Below are 17,734 nucleotides of genomic sequence, written 5' to 3'. Positions count from 1 at the left end.
AGATTTTTGCCCGGCCTGTGTTTAAGGAGGCGGCCGGTACCTCCCACCTTGGATGACCCACTACCCTTGACGGGCCCATTCGCAGATTTTTGCCCGGCCTGTGTTTAAGGAGGCGGCCGGTACCTCCCACCTTGGATGACCCACTACCCTTGACGGGCCCATTCGCAGATTTTTGCCCGGCCTGTGTTTAGGGAGGCGACCGGTCCTCCGTAGCTTGATCGGATTTCCCTTCCGGCCTGTGTTTAAGGAGGCGGCCGGTCCTCCGTAGCTTGACCGGATTTCCCTTCCAGCCTGTGTTTAAGGAGGCGGCTGGTCCTCCCCGGTCGGTTGCCAAGCGACCGGGACCCGCAAGTGGGCAGGAACCGTCCACCCAACGCCGGCGAGCCGGGGCCGGTGGGGGCCCTACCAAGGCGGGTCTAACTTCAGGCGGTGCAAACGGGGGAGGGGGGTAAGGACGGCTGCCGGGAGCAGACAGCCGTCCCCGGGAGGGGGTAGTAGCTTCGCGGCGGCCGCCGGGAGCAGACGGCCGTCCGCGCATTCTGCCAATGCCTGTAGGACTTTGAATATTTCACAGCCGTGCCGTGGCACTTAGAAAATTTTTCAGAGACGTGGCACTTAGAAAGTTTTTCAGAGATGTGGCACTTTGAAAGTTTTTGAGAGATGTGGCACTTAGAAATTTTTTGAGAGATGTGGCACTTAGAAATTTTTTGAGAGATGTGGCACTTAGAAATTTTTTGAGAGATGTGGCACTTTGAAAATTTTTGAGAAATGTGGCACTTAGAAAATTTTCTCTCTCTCTCTGGAAGTGCCGTGCCTTCTTCAGTTCTGCTATCCGAGCAGGGGACGCTTGCTGGCGGCCGTTACCAGCGCTCGGACCAGGCCCAATTGATTTGCATGGAAAACAATTGCGTCCCCCATGCTCGTTCTGACTATATTTTGCGAAAGGGGGGTAAAGTGATGAGTACACTAAGTGGGGGGACCAACCCATGTACTCTAGAAAAAGTACATGGGTTGACAAAAGACCAGTTGGTAATGCACCCCTGGTACCCAAACCCCTGGTACCTTTAGGCACTTAGAAAAAATTTCGCCCAAATTTGGAGGTCGCTCCAGGGGAAGAGGCCGAATTTTCGCCTATTACGGCCGACCGCGGGAACCAGCCGAGGCGGACGCTTTTCGGCGCAAGAGCCGTTGGCACTTAGAAAATATTCGCTAAACTTCAAAGGACCTCCAGGGGAAGAGGCCGAATTGTCACTTTTTCTGGCCGACATCGGGAACCAGCCGAGTCGGACTCTTTACGGCGGAGCAGCCGTTGGCACTTAGAAAATATTCGCCAAACTCGGCCGGACTTCCAGGGGAAGAGGCCGAATTGTCACTTGTTCTGCCCGACATCGGGAACCAGCCGAGTCGGACACTTTAAGGCGGAGCAGCCGTTGGCACTTAGAAAATATTCGCCAAACTTGAACGGACCTCCAGGGGAAGAGGCCGAATTTTCACCTGTTCTGGCCGACATCGGGAACCAGCCGAGTCGGACGCTTTACGGCGGAGCAGCCGTTGGCACTTAGAAAATATTCGTTAAACTTGAAAGGACCTCCAGGGGAAGAGGCCGAATTGTCACTTGTTCTGGCCGACATCGGGAACCAGCCGAGTCGGACGCTTTAAGGCGGAGCAGCCGTTGGCACTCAGAAAATATTCGTTAAACTTGAAAAGACCTCCAGGGGAAGAGGCCGAATTGTCACTTCTTCTGGCCGACATCGGGAACCAGCCGAGTCGGGCCCTTTAAGGCTGAGCAGCCGTTGGCACTTAGGAAATATTTGCCTTAACTCGGCCGGACTTCCAGGGGAAGAGGCCGGATTTTCACTTGTTCTGGCCGACATCGGGAACCAGCCGAGTCGGACGCTTTAAGGCGGAGCAGCCGTTGGCACTTAGAAAATATTCCCCAAACTTGAACGGACCTCCAGGGGAAGAGGCCGAATTTTCACTTGTTCTGGCCGACATCGGGAACCAGCCGAGTCGGACGCTTTACGGCGGAGCAGCCGTTGGCACTTAGAAAATATTCGTTAAACTTCAACTGACCTCCAGGGGAAGAGGCCGAATTTTCACTTGTTCTGGCCGACATCGGGAACCAGCCGAGTCGGACGCTTTACGGCGGAGCAGCCGTTGGCACTTAGAAAATATTCGTTAAACTTCAACTGACCTCCAGGGGAAGAGGCCGAATTTTCACTTGTTCTGGCCGACATCGGGAACCAGCCGAGTCGGACGCTTTACGGCGGAGCAGCCGTTGGCACTTAGAAAATATTCGTTAAACTTGAACGGACCTCCAGGGGAAGAGGCCGAATTTTCACTTGTTCTGGCCGACATCGGGAACCAGCCGAGTCGGACGCTTTACGGCGGAGCAGCCGTTGGCACTTAGAAAATATTCGTTAAACTTCAACTGACCTCCAGGGGAAGAGGCCGAATTTTCACTTGTTCTGGCCGACATCGGGAACCAGCCGAGTCGGACCCTTTACGGCGGAACAGCCGTTGGCACTTAGGAAATATTTGCCTTAACTTGGCCGCACTTCCAGGGGAAGAGGCCGAATTTTCACTTGTTCTGGCCGACATCGGGAACCAGCCGAGTCGGACGCTTTACGGCGGAGCAGCCGTTGGCACTTAGAAAATATTCGTTAAACTTCAACTGACCTCCAGGGGAAGAGGCCGAATTTCCACTTATTCTGGCCGACATCGGGAACCAGCCGAGTCGGACGCTTTACGGCGGAGCAGCCGTTGGCACTTAGGAAATATTCGCCAAACTTGGCCGCACTTCCAGGGGAAGAGGCCGAATTTCCACTTGTTCTGGCCGACATCGGGAACCAGCCGAGACGGACGCTTTACGGCGGAGCAGCCGTTGGCACTTAGAAAATATTCGTTAATCTTGAACGGACCTCCAGGGGAAGAGGCCGAATATTCACTTGTTCTGGCCGACATCGGGAACCAGCCGAGTCGGACGCTTTTCGGCGCAAGAGCCGTTGGCACTTAGGAAATATTCGCCGAACTCGGCCGGACTTCCAGGGGAAGAGGCCGAATTTTCACTTGTTCTGGCCGAAATCGGGAACCAGCCGAGTCGGACTCTTTACGGCGGAGCAGCCGTTGGCACTTAGGAAATATTTGCCAAAATGTTCCGGACCTCCAGGGGAAGAGGCCGAATATTCACTTGTTCTGGCCGACATCGGGAACCAGCCGAGTCGGACACTTTACGGCGGAGCAGCCGTTGGCACTTAGGAAATATTCGTTAAACTTCAACTGACCTCCAGGGGAAGAGGCCGAATTTTCACTTGTTCTGGCCGACATCGGGAACCAGCCGAGTCGGTCTCTTTACGGCGGAGCAGCCGTTGGCACTTAGGAAATATTCGCCGAACTTGGCCGGACTTCCAGGGGAAGAGGCCGGATTTTCACTTGTTCTGGCCGACATCGGGAACCAGCCGAGTCGGACACTTTACGGCGGAGCAGCCGTTGGCACTTAGGAAATATTTGCCAAAATGTTCCGGACCTCCAGGGGAAGAGGCCGAATATTCACTTGTTCTGGCCGACATCGGGAACCAGCCGAGTCGGACACTTTAAGGCTGAGCAGCCGTTGGCACTTAGGAAATATTCGCCTTAACTCGGCCGGACTTCCAGGGGAAGAGGCCGGATTTTCACTTGTTCTGGCCGACATCGGGAACCAGCCGAGTCGGACCCTTTAAGGCTGAGCAGCCGTTGGCACTTAGGAAATATTTGCCTTAACTCGGCCGGACTTCCAGGGGAAGAGGCCGATTTTTCACTTGTTCTGGCCGACCGGGGGAACCAGCCGAGTCGGACACTTTACGGCGGAGCAGCCGTTGGCACTTAGGAAATATTCGCCAAAATGTTCCGGACCTCCAGGGGAAGAGGCCGAATTTTCACTTGTTCTGGCCGACCGGGGGAACCAGCCGAGGCGGACACTTTACGGCGGAGCAGCCGTTGGCACTTTGAAAATATTCGCCAAAATGTTCCGGACCTCCAGGGGAAGAGGCCGAATTTTCACTTGTTCTGGCCGACCGGGGGAACCAGCCGAGGCGGACACTTTACGGCGGAGCAGCCGTTGGCACTTTGAAAATATTCGCCAAAATGTTCCGGACCTCCAGGGGAAGAGGCCGAATTTTCGCTCGTTCGGGCCGACCGGGAGAACCAGCCGAGGCGGACACTTTACGGCGGTTGAGCCGTTGGCACTTAGAAATTATTCAGACTTCCATAAACACACATCGGCCTTTTGCCGTCACTGCCCGGGATGGGCACCGTGGTAGCTAGGACAGTTCGTGTGACAGCTTCCGCTGGCACTTAGACAATTTTTAAAATGAAAATAAACAGTTCTGCACATACGTGCCGACTATATTTTGCGAAAGGGGGGTAAAGTGATGAGTACACTAAGTGGGGGGACCAAGTACATAAAGCCTACCCCTGGTACCTCAGAGAGGCCGAATTGACACATTTTGTGTCCGACCGCGGGAACCAGCCGAGGCGGACGCTTTTCGGCGCAAGAGCCGTTGGCACTTAGAAAATATTCGTTAATCTTGAACGGACCTCCAGGGGAAGAGGCCGAATTTTCACTTGTTCTGGCCGACATCGGGAACCAGCCGAGTCGGACTCTTTACGGCGGAACAGCCGTTGGCACTTAGAAAATATTCGTTAAACTTCAACTGACCTCCAGGGGAAGAGGCCGAATTTCCACTTGTTCTGGTCGACATCGGGAACCAGCCGAGTCGGACGCTTTACGGCGGAGCAGCCGTTGGCACTTAGAAAATATTCGTTAAACTTCAACTGACCTCCAGGGGAAGAGGCCGAATTTTCACTTGTTCTGGCCGACATCGGGAACCAGCCGAGTCGGACGCTTTACGGCGGAGCAGCCGTTGGCACTTAGAAAATATTCGTTAAACTTCAACTGACCTCCAGGGGAAGAGGCCGAATTTTCACTTGTTCTGGCCGACATCGGGAACCAGCCGAGTCGGACGCTTTACGGCGGAGCAGCCGTTGGCACTTAGAAAATATTCGTTAAACTTCAACTGACCTCCAGGGGAAGAGGCCGGATTTTCACTTGTTCTGGCCGACATCGGGAACCAGCCGAGTCGGACCCTTTACGGCGGAGCAGCCGTTGGCACTTAGAAAATATTCGTTAAACTTCAACTGACCTCCAGGGGAAGAGGCCGAATTTTCACTTGTTCTGGCCGACATCGGGAACCAGCCGAGTCGGACGCTTTACGGCGGAGCAGCCGTTGGCACTTAGGAAATATTCGCCAAACTTGGCCGCACTTCCAGGGGAAGAGGCCGAATTTCCACTTGTTCTGGCCGACATCGGGAACCAGCCGAGACGGACGCTTTACGGCGGAGCAGCCGTTGGCACTTAGAAAATATTCGTTAATCTTGAACGGACCTCCAGGGGAAGAGGCCGAATATTCACTTGTTCTGGCCGACATCGGGAACCAGCCGAGTCGGACGCTTTTCGGCGCAAGAGCCGTTGGCACTTAGGAAATATTCGCCGAACTCGGCCGGACTTCCAGGGGAAGAGGCCGAATTTTCACTTGTTCTGGCCGAAATCGGGAACCAGCCGAGTCGGACTCTTTACGGCGGAGCAGCCGTTGGCACTTAGGAAATATTTGCCAAAATGTTCCGGACCTCCAGGGGAAGAGGCCGAATATTCACTTGTTCTGGCCGACATCGGGAACCAGCCGAGTCGGACACTTTACGGCGGAGCAGCCGTTGGCACTTAGGAAATATTCGTTAAACTTCAACTGACCTCCAGGGGAAGAGGCCGAATTTTCACTTGTTCTGGCCGACATCGGGAACCAGCCGAGTCGGTCTCTTTACGGCGGAGCAGCCGTTGGCCCTTAGGAAATATTCGCCAAAATGTTCCGGACCTCCAGGGGAAGAGGCCGAATTTTCGCTCGTTCGGGCCGACCGGGAGAACCAGCCGGGTCGGACACGTTACGGCGCAACAGCCGTTAGCACTTAGAAAATATTTGCCAAAATGTTCCGGACCTCCAGGGGAAGAGGCCGAATATTCACTTGTTCTGGCCGACATCGGGAACCAGCCGAGTCGGACACTTTAAGGCTGAGCAGCCGTTGGCACTTAGGAAATATTCGCCTTAACTCGGCCGGACTTCCAGGGGAAGAGGCCGGATTTTCACTTGTTCTGGCCGACATCGGGAACCAGCCGAGTCGGACTCTTTACGGCGGAACAGCCGTTGGCACTTAGGAAATATTTGCCTTAACTCGGCCGGACTTCCAGGGGAAGAGGCCGGATTTTCACTTGTTCTGGCCGACATCGGGAACCAGCCGAGTCGGACTCTTTACGGCGGAACAGCCGTTGGCACTTAGGAAATATTCGCCTTAACTCGGCCGGACTTCCAGGGGAAGAGGCCGGATTTTCACTTGTTCTGGCCGACATCGGGAACCAGCCGAGTCGGACACTTTAAGGCTGAGCAGCCGTTGGCACTTAGGAAATATTTGCCAAAATGTTCCGGACCTCCAGGGGAAGAGGCCGGATTTTCACTTGTTCTGGCCGACATCGGGAACCAGCCGAGTCGGACTCTTTACGGCGGAACAGCCGTTGGCACTTAGGAAATATTCGCCGAACTCGGCCGGACTTCCAGGGGAAGAGGCCGATTTTTCACTTGTTCTGGCCGACATCGGGAACCAGCCGAGTCGGACCCTTTACGGCGGAACAGCCGTTGGCACTTAGGAAATATTTGCCTTAACTCGGCCGGACTTCCAGGGGAAGAGGCCGGATTTTCACTTGTTCTGGCCGACCGGGGGAACCGGCCGAGTCGGACACTTTACGGCGGAGCAGCCGTTGGCACTTAGGAAATATTTGCCAAAATGTTCCGGACCTCCAGGGGAAGAGGCCGAATTTTCACTTGTTCTGGCCGACCGGGTGAACCGGCCGAGGCGGACACTTTACGGCGGAGCAGCCGTTGGCACTTAGGAAATATTCGCCAAAATGTTCCGGACCTCCAGGGGAAGAGGCCGAATTTTCACTTGTTCTGGCCGACCGGGGGAACCAGCCGAGGCGGACACTTTACGGCGGAGCACCCGTTGGCACTTAGAAAATATTCGCCAAAATGTTCCGGACCTCCAGGGAAAGAGGCCGAATTTTCGCTCGTTCGGGCCGACCGGGAGAACCGGCCGAGGCGGACACTTTACGGCGGTTGAGCCGTTGGCACTTAGAAATTATTCAGACTTCCATCAAACACACATCGGCCTTTTGCCGTCACTGCCCGGGATGGGCACCGTGGTAGCTCGGACAGTTCGTGTGACAGCTTCCGCTGGCACTTAGACAATTTTTAAAATGAAAATAAACAGTTCTGCACATACGTGCCGACTATATTTTGCGAAAGGGGGGTAAAGTGATGAGTACACTAAGTGGGGGGACCAAGTACATAAAGCCTACCCCTGGTACCTCAGAGAGGCCGAATTGACACATTTTGTGTCCGACCGCGGGAACCAGCCGAGGCGGACGCTTTTCGGCGCAAGAGCCGTTGGCACTTAGAAAATATTCGTTAATCTTGAACGGACCTCCAGGGGAAGAGGCCGAATTTTCACTTGTTCTGGCCGACATCGGGAACCAGCCGAGTCGGACGCTTTACGGCGGAGCAGCCGTTGGCACTTAGGAAATATTCGTTAATCTTGAACGGACCTCCAGGGGAAGAGGCCGAATTTTCACTTGTTCTGGCCGACATCGGGAACCAGCCGAGTCGGACGCTTTACGGCGGAGCAGCCGTTGGCACTTAGAAAATATTCGTTAAACTTCAACTGACCTCCAGGGGAAGAGGCCGAATTTCCACTTGTTCTGGCCGACATCGGGAACCAGCCGAGTCGGACGCTTTACGGCGGAAGAGCCGATGGCACTTAGAAAATATTCGTTAAACTTGACAGGACCTCCAGGGGAAGAGGCCGAATTTTCGCTCGTTCAGGCCGACCGGAGGAACCGGCCGAGTCGGACACCTTACGGCGGAAGAGCCGATGGCACTTAGAAAATATTCGCCAAAATGTTCCGGACCTCCAGGGGAAGAGGCCGAATTTTCACTTGTTCAGGCCGACCGGAGGAACCGGCCGAGTCGGACACCTTACGGCGGAAGAGCCGATGGCACTTAGAAAATATTCGTTAAACTTGACAGGACCTCCAGGGGAAGAGGCCGAATTTTCGCTCGTTCAGGCCGACCGGAGGAACCGGCCGAGTCGGACACCTTACGGCGGAAGAGCCGATGGCACTTAGAAAATATTCGCCAAAATGTTCCGGACCTCCAGGGGAAGAGGCCGAATTTTCACTTGTTCAGGCCGACCGGAGGAACCAGCCGGGTCGGACACGTAACGGCGGAAGAGCCGATGGCACTTAGAAAATATTCGTTAAACTTGACAGGACCTCCAGGGGAAGAGGCCGAATTTTCGCTCGTTCGGGCCGACCGGAGGAACCGGCCGGGTCGGACACGTTACGGCGGAACAGCCGTTGGCACTTAGAAAATATTCGTCAAAGTCGTCCGGACCTCCAGGGGAAGAGGCCGAATTTTCGCTCGTTCGGGCCGACCGGAGGAACCAGCCGGGTCGGACACTTTACGGCGCAACAGCCGTTCGCACTTAGAAAATATTCGCCAAAGTCGTCCGGACCTCCAGGGGAAGAGGCCGAATTTTCGCTTGTTCAAGCCGACCGGAGGAACCAGCCGGGTCGGGAACGTTACGGCGCAACAGCCGTTGGCACTTTGAAAATATTCGCCAAAATGTTCCGGACCTCCAGGGGAAGAGGCCGAATTTTCGCTCGTTCGGGCCGACCGGAGGAACCAGCCGGGTCGGACACGTTACGGCGCAACAGCCGTTCGCACTTAGAAAATATTCGCCAAAGTCGTCCGGACCTCCAGGGGAAGAGGCCGAATTTTCGCTCGTTCGGGCCGACCGGAGGAACCAGCCGGGTCGGACACGTTACGGCGCAACAGCCGTTGGCACTTTGAAAATATTCGCCAAAATGTTCCGGACCTCCAGGGGAAGAGGCCGAATTTTCGCTCGTTCGGGCCGACCGGAGGAACCGGCCGGGTCGGACACTTTACGGCGCAACAGCCGTTCGCACTTAGAAAATATTCGCCAAAATGTTCCGGACCTCCAGGGGAAGAGGCCGAATTTTCGCTCGTTCGGGCCGACCGGAGGAACCAGCCGGGTCGGACACTTTACGGCGGAACAGCCGTTGGCACTTTGAAAATATTCGCCAAAATGTTCCGGACCTCCAGGGGAAGAGGCCGAATTTTCGCTCGTTCGGGCCGACCGGAGGAACCAGCCGGGTCGGACACCTTACGGCGCAACAGCCGTTGGCACTTTGAAAATATTCGTCAAAATGTTCCTGACCTCCAGGGGAAGAGGCCGAATTTTCGCTCGTTCGGGCCGACCGGAGGAACCAGCCGGGTCGGACACGTTACGGCGCAACAGCCGTTCGCACTTAGAAAATATTCGCCAAAGTCGTCCGGACCTCCAGGGGAAGAGGCCGAATTTTCGCTCGTTCGGGCCGACCGGAGGAACCAGCCGGGTCGGACACGTTACGGCGGAACAGCCGTTGGCACTTAGAAAATATTCGTTAAACTTCACAGGACCTCCAGGGGAAGAGGCCGAATTTTCGCTCGTTCGGGCCGACCGGAGGAACCAGCCGGGTCGGACACTTTACGGCGGAACAGCCGTTGGCACTTTGAAAATATTCGCCAAAATGTTCCGGACCTCCAGGGGAAGAGGCCGAATTTTCGCTCGTTCGGGCCGACATGGAGAACCAGCCGAGGCGGACACTTTACGGCGGTTGAGCCGTTGGCACTTAGAAATTATTCAGACTTCCATCAAACACACATCGGCCTTTTGCCGTCACTGCCCGGGATGGGCACCGTGGTAGCTCGGACAGTTCGTGTGACAGCTTCCGCTGGCACTTAGAAAATTTTTAAAATGAAAATAAACAGTTCTGCACATACGTGCCGACTATATTTTGCGAAAGGGGGGTAAAGTGATGAGTACACTAACTGGGGGGACCAAGTACATAAAGCCTACCCCTGGTACCTCAGAGAGGCCGAATTTTCGAATTCTGAGGCCGAGCTGGGGAACCAGACGAGGCGGACACTTTTCCGAGCGAGAGCCGATGGCACTTAGAAAATTTTCGGCTAAGTCGGCAGGACTTCCAGAGCGAGAGGCCGAATATTCGTCATCTGTGGCCGACCGGGGAACCAGCGGAGGCGGATAGGCGGTCACGGAGGTCCCGCCGGCTGGTCCGCGGGCCATTTTGGGTCCCGTAATTTAGCGGTCGCGGTCCGGAATCCACGCCGACCGGGGAACCAGCGGAGGCGGATAGGCGGTCACGGAGGTCCCGCCGGCTGGTCCGCGGGCCAATTTGGGTCCCGTAATTTAGCGGTCGCGGTCCGGAATCCACGCCGACCGGGGAACCAGCGGAGGCGGATAGGCGGTCACGGAGGTCCCGCCGGCTGGTCCGCGGGCCATTTTGGGTCCCGTAATTTAGCGGTCGCGGTCCGGAATCCACGCCGACCGGGGAACCAGCGGAGGCGGATAGGCGGTCACGGAGGTCCCGCCGGCTGGTCCGCGGGCCAATTTGGGTCCCGTAATTTAGCGGTCGCGGCCCGGAATTCGCGCCGGCCGGGGAACCAGCGCGGGCGGATAGGCGGTCACGGAGGTCCCGCCGGCTGGTCCGCGGGGGGAACTGCGCCCTCTGGCGGACACGCCATTGTAAATGAATGGGGTTTGGCACTTAGTGCATTTTTCGCCGAAGCCGACGAGCGCTCCGGGCGAGGAGGCCGGATTCTCGCCATCCGTGGCCGGCCGGGGAACCGGCCAAGGCGGATAGGCGGTCACGGGGGTCCCGCCGGCTGGTCCGCGGGCCAATTGGGGTCCCGTAAGTTAGCGGTCGCGGCCCGGAATCCGCGCCGGCCAGCAGCCACCGGGAGGCGGGTAGGCTGTCACGGAGGTCCCGCCAGCTGGTCCGCGGGCCAATTAGGGTCCCGTAAGTGAGCGGTCGCGGCCCGGAATCCACGCCGGCCAGCAGCCACCGCCAGGCGGGTAGGCTGTCACGGAGGTCCCGCCAGCTGGTCCGCGGGCCATTTAGGGTCCCGTAAGTTAGCGGTCGCGGCCCGGAATGCACGCCGGCCAGCAGCCACCGGCAGGCGGATAGGCGGTCACGGAGGTCCCGCCGGCCGGTCCGCTGGCCAATTACCTCCAGCCGAGCGGATATGAACTTTATTAGCACCTTCTACGAGATGGCGGAGCCTTATTCGACAACCAGCACCTCGGCTTAGCATTTTCCACGGCCCGCTGATCTTCCAGAAGACGTCCAGCCGGTTTCCTCCTCACATTTTAAGCCGGCCGAGGCTTCCGGCACCCCGGCTAAGCTTTCTCCACGGCCCGCTGAGCTTCCGAGGGACCTCCAGCCGGTTCTCCCGGTGCCTCGCGCCTCGCTTTGTGAGCCGGCCGAGGCTTCCAGCACCCCGGCTAAGCTTTCTCCACGGCCCGCTGAGCTTCCAGGGGACCTGCAGCCGGTTCTCCCGGTGCCTCGCGCCTCGCTTTGTGAGCCGGCCGAGGCTTCCAGCACCCCGGCTAAGCTTTCTCCACGGCCCGCTGAGCTTCCGAGGGACCTCCAGCCGGTTCTCCCGGTGCCTCCCGCCTCGCTTTGTGAGCCGGCCGAGGCTTCCAGCACCTCGGCCGAGCGTTTCCCACGGCCCGCTGAGCTTCCAGGGGACCTCCAGCCGGTTCTCCCGGTGCCTCGCGCCTCGCTTTGCGAGCCGGCCGAGGCTTCCAGCACCTCGGCTGAGCGTTTTCGGCGGCCCGTTGCTCTCCCGGAGGTCGCAACGGGGAGTTACCTCCCTCTCGCGGACACGGCGAGTAAATACACCGCCTCTCGCACTTGGCGCACACTCACTCGCATTGCTACGCCTCCCGTGGCACTTTAAGCGGCCGAACGGCGGGAGTAACTGCGACTCTCCTAAGGTAGGCTCACTTGACTATTTATTTATGTATTTATTTATTTTTGACGGTTCGCGGAGGCGATGACGCTCCGCGCGGGTAAACGGCGGGAGTAACTGTGACTCTCTTAAGGTAGGCTCACTTGACATTTATTTATTCATGTATTTATTTATTTTTGACGGTTCGCGGAGGCGATGACGCTCCGCGCGGGTAAACGGCGGGAGTAACTGTGACTCTCTTAAGGTAGGCTCACTTGACATTTATTTTGGCGGTTCGCGGAGGCGACCGGCACCGCCGGGAGGCCGTGCGCGCGCGCGCAGAGCGGCCGAATAACGCTCCGCCGGCCCCGGGTGATTACCGAGAGGCTCCCCGGCCTCGCGGAGCTCCGACGCTCCTCCGCGGGACCTCCGGCGGCCGGCGCGCTCGCGCACCACCCCCCGGCACCGCCGGGAGGCCGTGCGCGCGCGCGCAGAGCGGCCGAATAACGCTCCGCCGGCCCCGGGTGATTACCGAGAGGCTCCCCGGCCTCGCGGAGCTCCGACGCTCCTCCGCGGGACCTCCGGCGGCCGGCGCGCTCGCGCACCACCCCCCGGCACCGCCGGGAGGCCGTGCGCGCGCGCGCAGAGCGGCCGAATAACGCTCCGCCGGCCCCGGGTGATTACCGAGAGGCTCCCCGGCCTCGCGGAGCTCCGACGCTCCTCCGCGGGACCTCCGGCGGCCGGCGCGCTCGCGCACCACCCCCCGGCACCGCCGGGAGGCCGTGCGCGCGCGCGCAGAGCGGCCGAATAACGCTCCGCCGGCCCCGGGTGATTACCGAGAGGCTCCCCGGCCTCGCGGAGCTCCGACGCTCCTCCGCGGGACCTCCGGCGGCCGGCGCGCTCGCGCACCACCCCCCGGCACCGCCGGGAGGCCGTGCGCGCGCGCGCAGAGCGGCCGAATAACGCTCCGCCGGCCCCGGGTGATTACCGAGAGGCTCCCCGGCCTCGCGGAGCTCCGACGCTCCTCCGCGGGACCTCCGGCGGCCGAAAATAGCTCCAAGCCCAGCGGATCGGCTGCTTGGAAGCACCGCGCCGTCCGGCTCCACCTGGTACCTCGCACGGCTCTCATCTCCCCCCCGCACGGACTTCCGAGCGCTCGGGGAGACGCTCGGAAGCTGCCCGTGCCGTCGCGGCGGGGAATTGCCTCCCTCTGGCGGACGCGGCGAGTAAAAACACCACCTCTCGCACTTTGCGCACACTTACTTGCGTGGGTCCGCTTCCGATGACACTTTGAGCGGCCGAACGGCGGGAGTAACTACGACTCTCTTAAGGTAGGCTCACTTGACATTTATTCATGTATTTATTTATTTTTGACGGTTCGCGGAGGCGATGACGCTCCGCGCGGGTAAACGGCGGGAGTAGCTGTGACTCTCTTAAGGTAGCCTGACTCGACGTCTTTTTCAACGGTGGCTGGAGGACCCAGGCGGTTCTCGGGGGTGCGTCGCTCCTCACTTTTGACGCCCGAGGAGGCTCCCGGCACCTCGGCTACGCGTTTTCGGCGGCCCGCTGAGCTTCCAGAAGACCTCCAGCCGGTTCTCCCGGTGCTTTCCTCCTCACGTTTTAAGCCGGCCGAGGCTTCCGGCACCCCGGCTGAGCTTTTTTCCCACGGCCCGCTGAGCTTCCAGGGGACCTCCGGCCGGTTCTCCGCGCGCTTTCCTCCTCACTTTTAAGCCGGCCGAGGCTTCCGGCACCCCGGCCAAGCGTTTCCCACGTCCCGCTGAGCTTCCAGGGGACCTCCGGCCGGTTCTCCGCGCGCCCCCCTCCTAACTCGGCTCCCGGCACCCCGGCTAAGCGATTTGAACGGCCCGCTGATCTCCCGGAGGTCGCAACGGGGAATTGCCTCCCTCTCGCGGACACGGCGCGTAAATGCACCGCCTCTCGCACTTGGCGCACACTCACTCGCATCGCTACGCCTCCCGTGGCACTTTAAGCGACCGGGACCACCGCGAGCGCGGGCGATGACTAAGAGGCTCCCCGGCCGGCCTCGCGGAGCTCCGACGCTCCCCCGCGGGACTTCCGGCGGCCGGCCGGAGCCTCGGCACGGCTGCCGCACTCCCTAATAACACCCCGCGGACCCCCGCGAGCCGAACGCTCGCTGCCGCGGGCGACCCGTGCCAAGGCGGACGCGTGACGGCGCGGGAGCCCTCGGCACTATCTCACGGTCACGTATGTAGTCAAATCGTGTAAAATCACCGTTAGTTTATTCATAATATAGGTAATAATTAAATAAATATTAACATCGCGTATATTATTAATAAACACATGTATGTATTTATTTAATAATTAAATAAATATTAACATCGCGTATAATCATGCGCAATACTTCGTGGCCGACCGGGGAACCGGCGAAGGCGGACGCATCGCGGCGCGAGAGCCGTTGGCACTTTGGAAAAATAAATAAATAAATAAATAAATAAATAAATAATAATTCGCCGACCGGGCTCCGGGGGGAGAGGCCGATTTTTGGCCGTTCGTGGCCGACCGGGGAACCGGCGAAGGCGGACGCATCGCGGCGCGAGAGCCGTTGGCACTTTGGAAAAATAAATAAATAAATAAATAAATAAATAAATAAATAAATAAATAAATAATTCGCCGACCGGGCTCCGGGGCAAGAGGCCGAATTTTCGCTCGTTCGGGCCGACCGGGGAACCGGCGAAGGCGGACGCAGCGCGGCGCGAGAGCCGTTGGCACTTTGAAAAAAAAAAAAAAAAAAAAAATTCGCCCACCGGGCTCCGGGGGAAGAGGCCGGCTTTTCGCCGTTCGCGGCCGACCGGGGAACCGGCGAAAGCGGACGCGCTCTCTAACGAGCCCCGCCGGCCGGAGGAAGTGCGCCCTCTGGCGGACACGCCGTTGTAAATGAATGGGGTTTGGCACTTAGTGCATTTTTCGCCCAAGTCGAAGCGCGCTCCGGGCGAGGAGGCCGGATTCTCGCCACCCGTGGCCGGCCGGGGAACCGGCCAAGGCGGACGCGCTCTCTAACGAGCCCCGCCGGCCGGAGGAAGTGCGCCCTCTGGCGGACACGCCGTTGTAAATGAATGGGGTTTGGCACTTGGTGCATTTTTCGCCCAAGTCGAAGCGCGCTCCGGGCGAGGAGGCCGGATTCTCGCCACCCGTGGCCGGCCGGGGAACCGGCGAAGGCGGATAGGCTTTCACGGAGGATCCGCCGGCTGGTCCGCGGGCCGATTAGGGTCCCGCGAGTGAGCGGTGGCGGTCCGGAATCCAGGCCGGCCAGGAGGCACCGCCAGGCGGATAGGCTTTCACGGAGGAGCCGCCGGCTGGTCCGCGGGCCGTTTAGGGTCCCGCGAGTGAGCGGTGGCGGTCCGGAATCCAGGCCGGCCAGGAGGCACCGCCAGGCGGATAGGCTTTCACGGAGGACCCGCCGGCTGGTCCGCGGGCCGTTTAGGGTCCCGCGAGTGAGCGGTCGCGGTCCGGAATCCAGGCCGGCCAGGAGGCACCGCCAGGCGGATAGGCTTTCACGGAGGACCCGCCGGCTGGTCCGCGGGCCGTTTAGGCTCCCGTAAGTTAGCGGTCGCGGTCCGGAATACAGGCCGTCCAGGAGGCACTGCCAGGCGGATACACTCTCTAACGAGCCCCGCCGGCTGGTCCGCCGGGGGAAGTGCGCCCTCTGGCGGACACGCCGTTGTAAATGAATGGGGTTTGGCACTTAGTGCATTTTTCGACCAGCGGCAACGCAGGCTGACGGGCGGCCGCTTCCACGGGCCGGTACTACTCTACGGAGGCGCTAGCCGCCTCCGGTGGGGGCCGTGTGATCTCGCTGGATGCCCGAGGACCTTCCGCGAGGCCCGGCCGCAGCTTTTACGCGCGCCCGGTCCTATTACCTGGTGGAAGCTGGAGGCCGGGGCTCCGCAGCTCGCCGCCCGGGGACCTTCCGCGAGGCCCGGCCGCAGCTTTTACGCACCACCGCTGCTATTCTCTGGCTCCGGCTTCGTCCCGGAGGGTGCTTGGGGAACGGCGGCGCACACCGCGAACGGCCGGTGGCGGTCGGCTGGTGGCGGTCGGCTGGTGGCTGTCGGCTGGTGGCGGTCGGGGGTGGCGCTTGGGGATGGCGCTTGGGGATGGTGGCTGTCGGCTGGTGGCGGTCGGCTGGTGGCGGTCGGCTGGTGGCGGTCGGCTGGTGGCGGTCGGGGGTGGCGCTTGGGGATGGCGCTTGGGGATGGTGGCTGTCGGCTGGTGGCGGTCGGCTGGTGGCGGTCGGGGGGTGGCGGTCGGGGATGGCGCTTGGGGATGGTGGCTGTCGCCTTGTGGCGGTCGGCTGGTGGCGGTCGCCTTGTGGCGGTCGCCTTGTGGCGGTCGGGGATGGCGCTTGGGGATGGTGGCTGTCGCCTTGTGGCGGTCGGCTGGTGGCGGTCGCCTTGTGGCGGTCGCCTTGTGGCGGTCGGGGATGGCGCTTGGGGATGGTGGCTGTCGCCTTGTGGCGGTCGGCTGGTGGCGGTCGGCTGGTGGCGGTCGGGGGGTGGCGGTCGGGGATGGCGCTTGGGGATGGTGGCTGTCGCCTTGTGGCGGTCGGGGGGTGGCGGTCGGGGATGGCGCTTGGGGATGGTGGCTGTCGCCTTGTGGCGGTCGGCTGGTGGCGGTCGGCTGGTGGCGGTCGGCTGGTGGCGGTCGGGGGGTGGCGGTCGGGGGTGGCGCTTGGGGATGGTGGCTGTCGCCTTGTGGCGGTCGGCTGGTGGCGGTCGCCTTGTGGCGGTCGGGGGGCGGCGGTCGGGGGTGGCGCTTGGGGATGGTGGCTGTCGGCTGGTGGCGGTCGGCTGGTGGCGGTCGGCTGGTGGCGGTCGGCTGGTGGCGGTCGGGGGTGGCGCTTGGGGATGGCGCTTGGGGATGGTGGCTGTCGCCTTGTGGCGGTCGGCTGGTGGCGGTCGCCTTGTGGCGGTCGGGGATGGCGCTTGGGGATGGTGGCTGTCGCCTTGTGGCGGTCGCCTTGTGGCGGTCGCCTTGTGGCGGTCGGGGATGGCGCTTGGGGATGGTGGCTGTCGCCTTGTGGCGGTCGGCGGTGGTGGTTTGGGACCGGCGTCCGGCGCAAAGTGCGTGTTGCGCGGGCCGGAGAAAATTTAGGCCAGGGGCCCGCCGCTGGAGAAATTTTTAGGTACCAGGGGTGGATTTTTTTTGTCACCGCAGGAGGGGGACGTTGCCTCCGTCCGTGTCCGACGGAAAGTGCGTGTTGCGCGGGCCGGAGAAAGTTTAGGCCAGGGGCCCGCCGCTGGAGAAATTTTTAGGTACCAGGGGTGGATTTTTTTTGTCACCGCAGGAGGGGGACGTTGCCTCCGTCGGTGTCCGGCGGAAAGTGCGTGTTGCGCGGCCCGGAGAAAGTTTAGGCCCGGGGCCCGCCGCTGGAGGAATTTTTAGGTACCAGGAGCGGATGTACTTACTTCCACAGCGCCCGCGCGCTCCCGGCCGGTGTCCGAGGATGCTGCCTCATCCCCGGACGCGCCTCTTACGCACGCCCGCTGTCATCCTCCGGAGACTGAGTTCCACTTAGTGGAGGCTACGTTCCACTTGGGGGAGGCTGCCTACTCCCGGCTGACGCCCGAGGATGCTGCCTCATCCCCGGACGCGCCTCTTACGCACGCCCGGTGTCATCCTCCGATCACTAAGTTCCACTTGGAGGTTCACAAGACGGGCGCGGACGCACACCCACGCCCGGCCAGAGTGACCGAGAGGCGGACATACGTTATCTTACGCACGCCCGCTGACATCCTCCG

The sequence above is a fragment of the Syngnathus scovelli genome, unplaced genomic scaffold, assembly GCF_024217435.2.
Source record: "Syngnathus scovelli strain Florida unplaced genomic scaffold, RoL_Ssco_1.2 HiC_scaffold_366, whole genome shotgun sequence".
NCBI classification, from domain to species: Eukaryota; Metazoa; Chordata; class Actinopteri; order Syngnathiformes; family Syngnathidae; genus Syngnathus; species Syngnathus scovelli.
The sequence above is the reverse complement of the archived record's forward strand: the minus strand, read 5'-3'. Positions refer to the sequence as shown.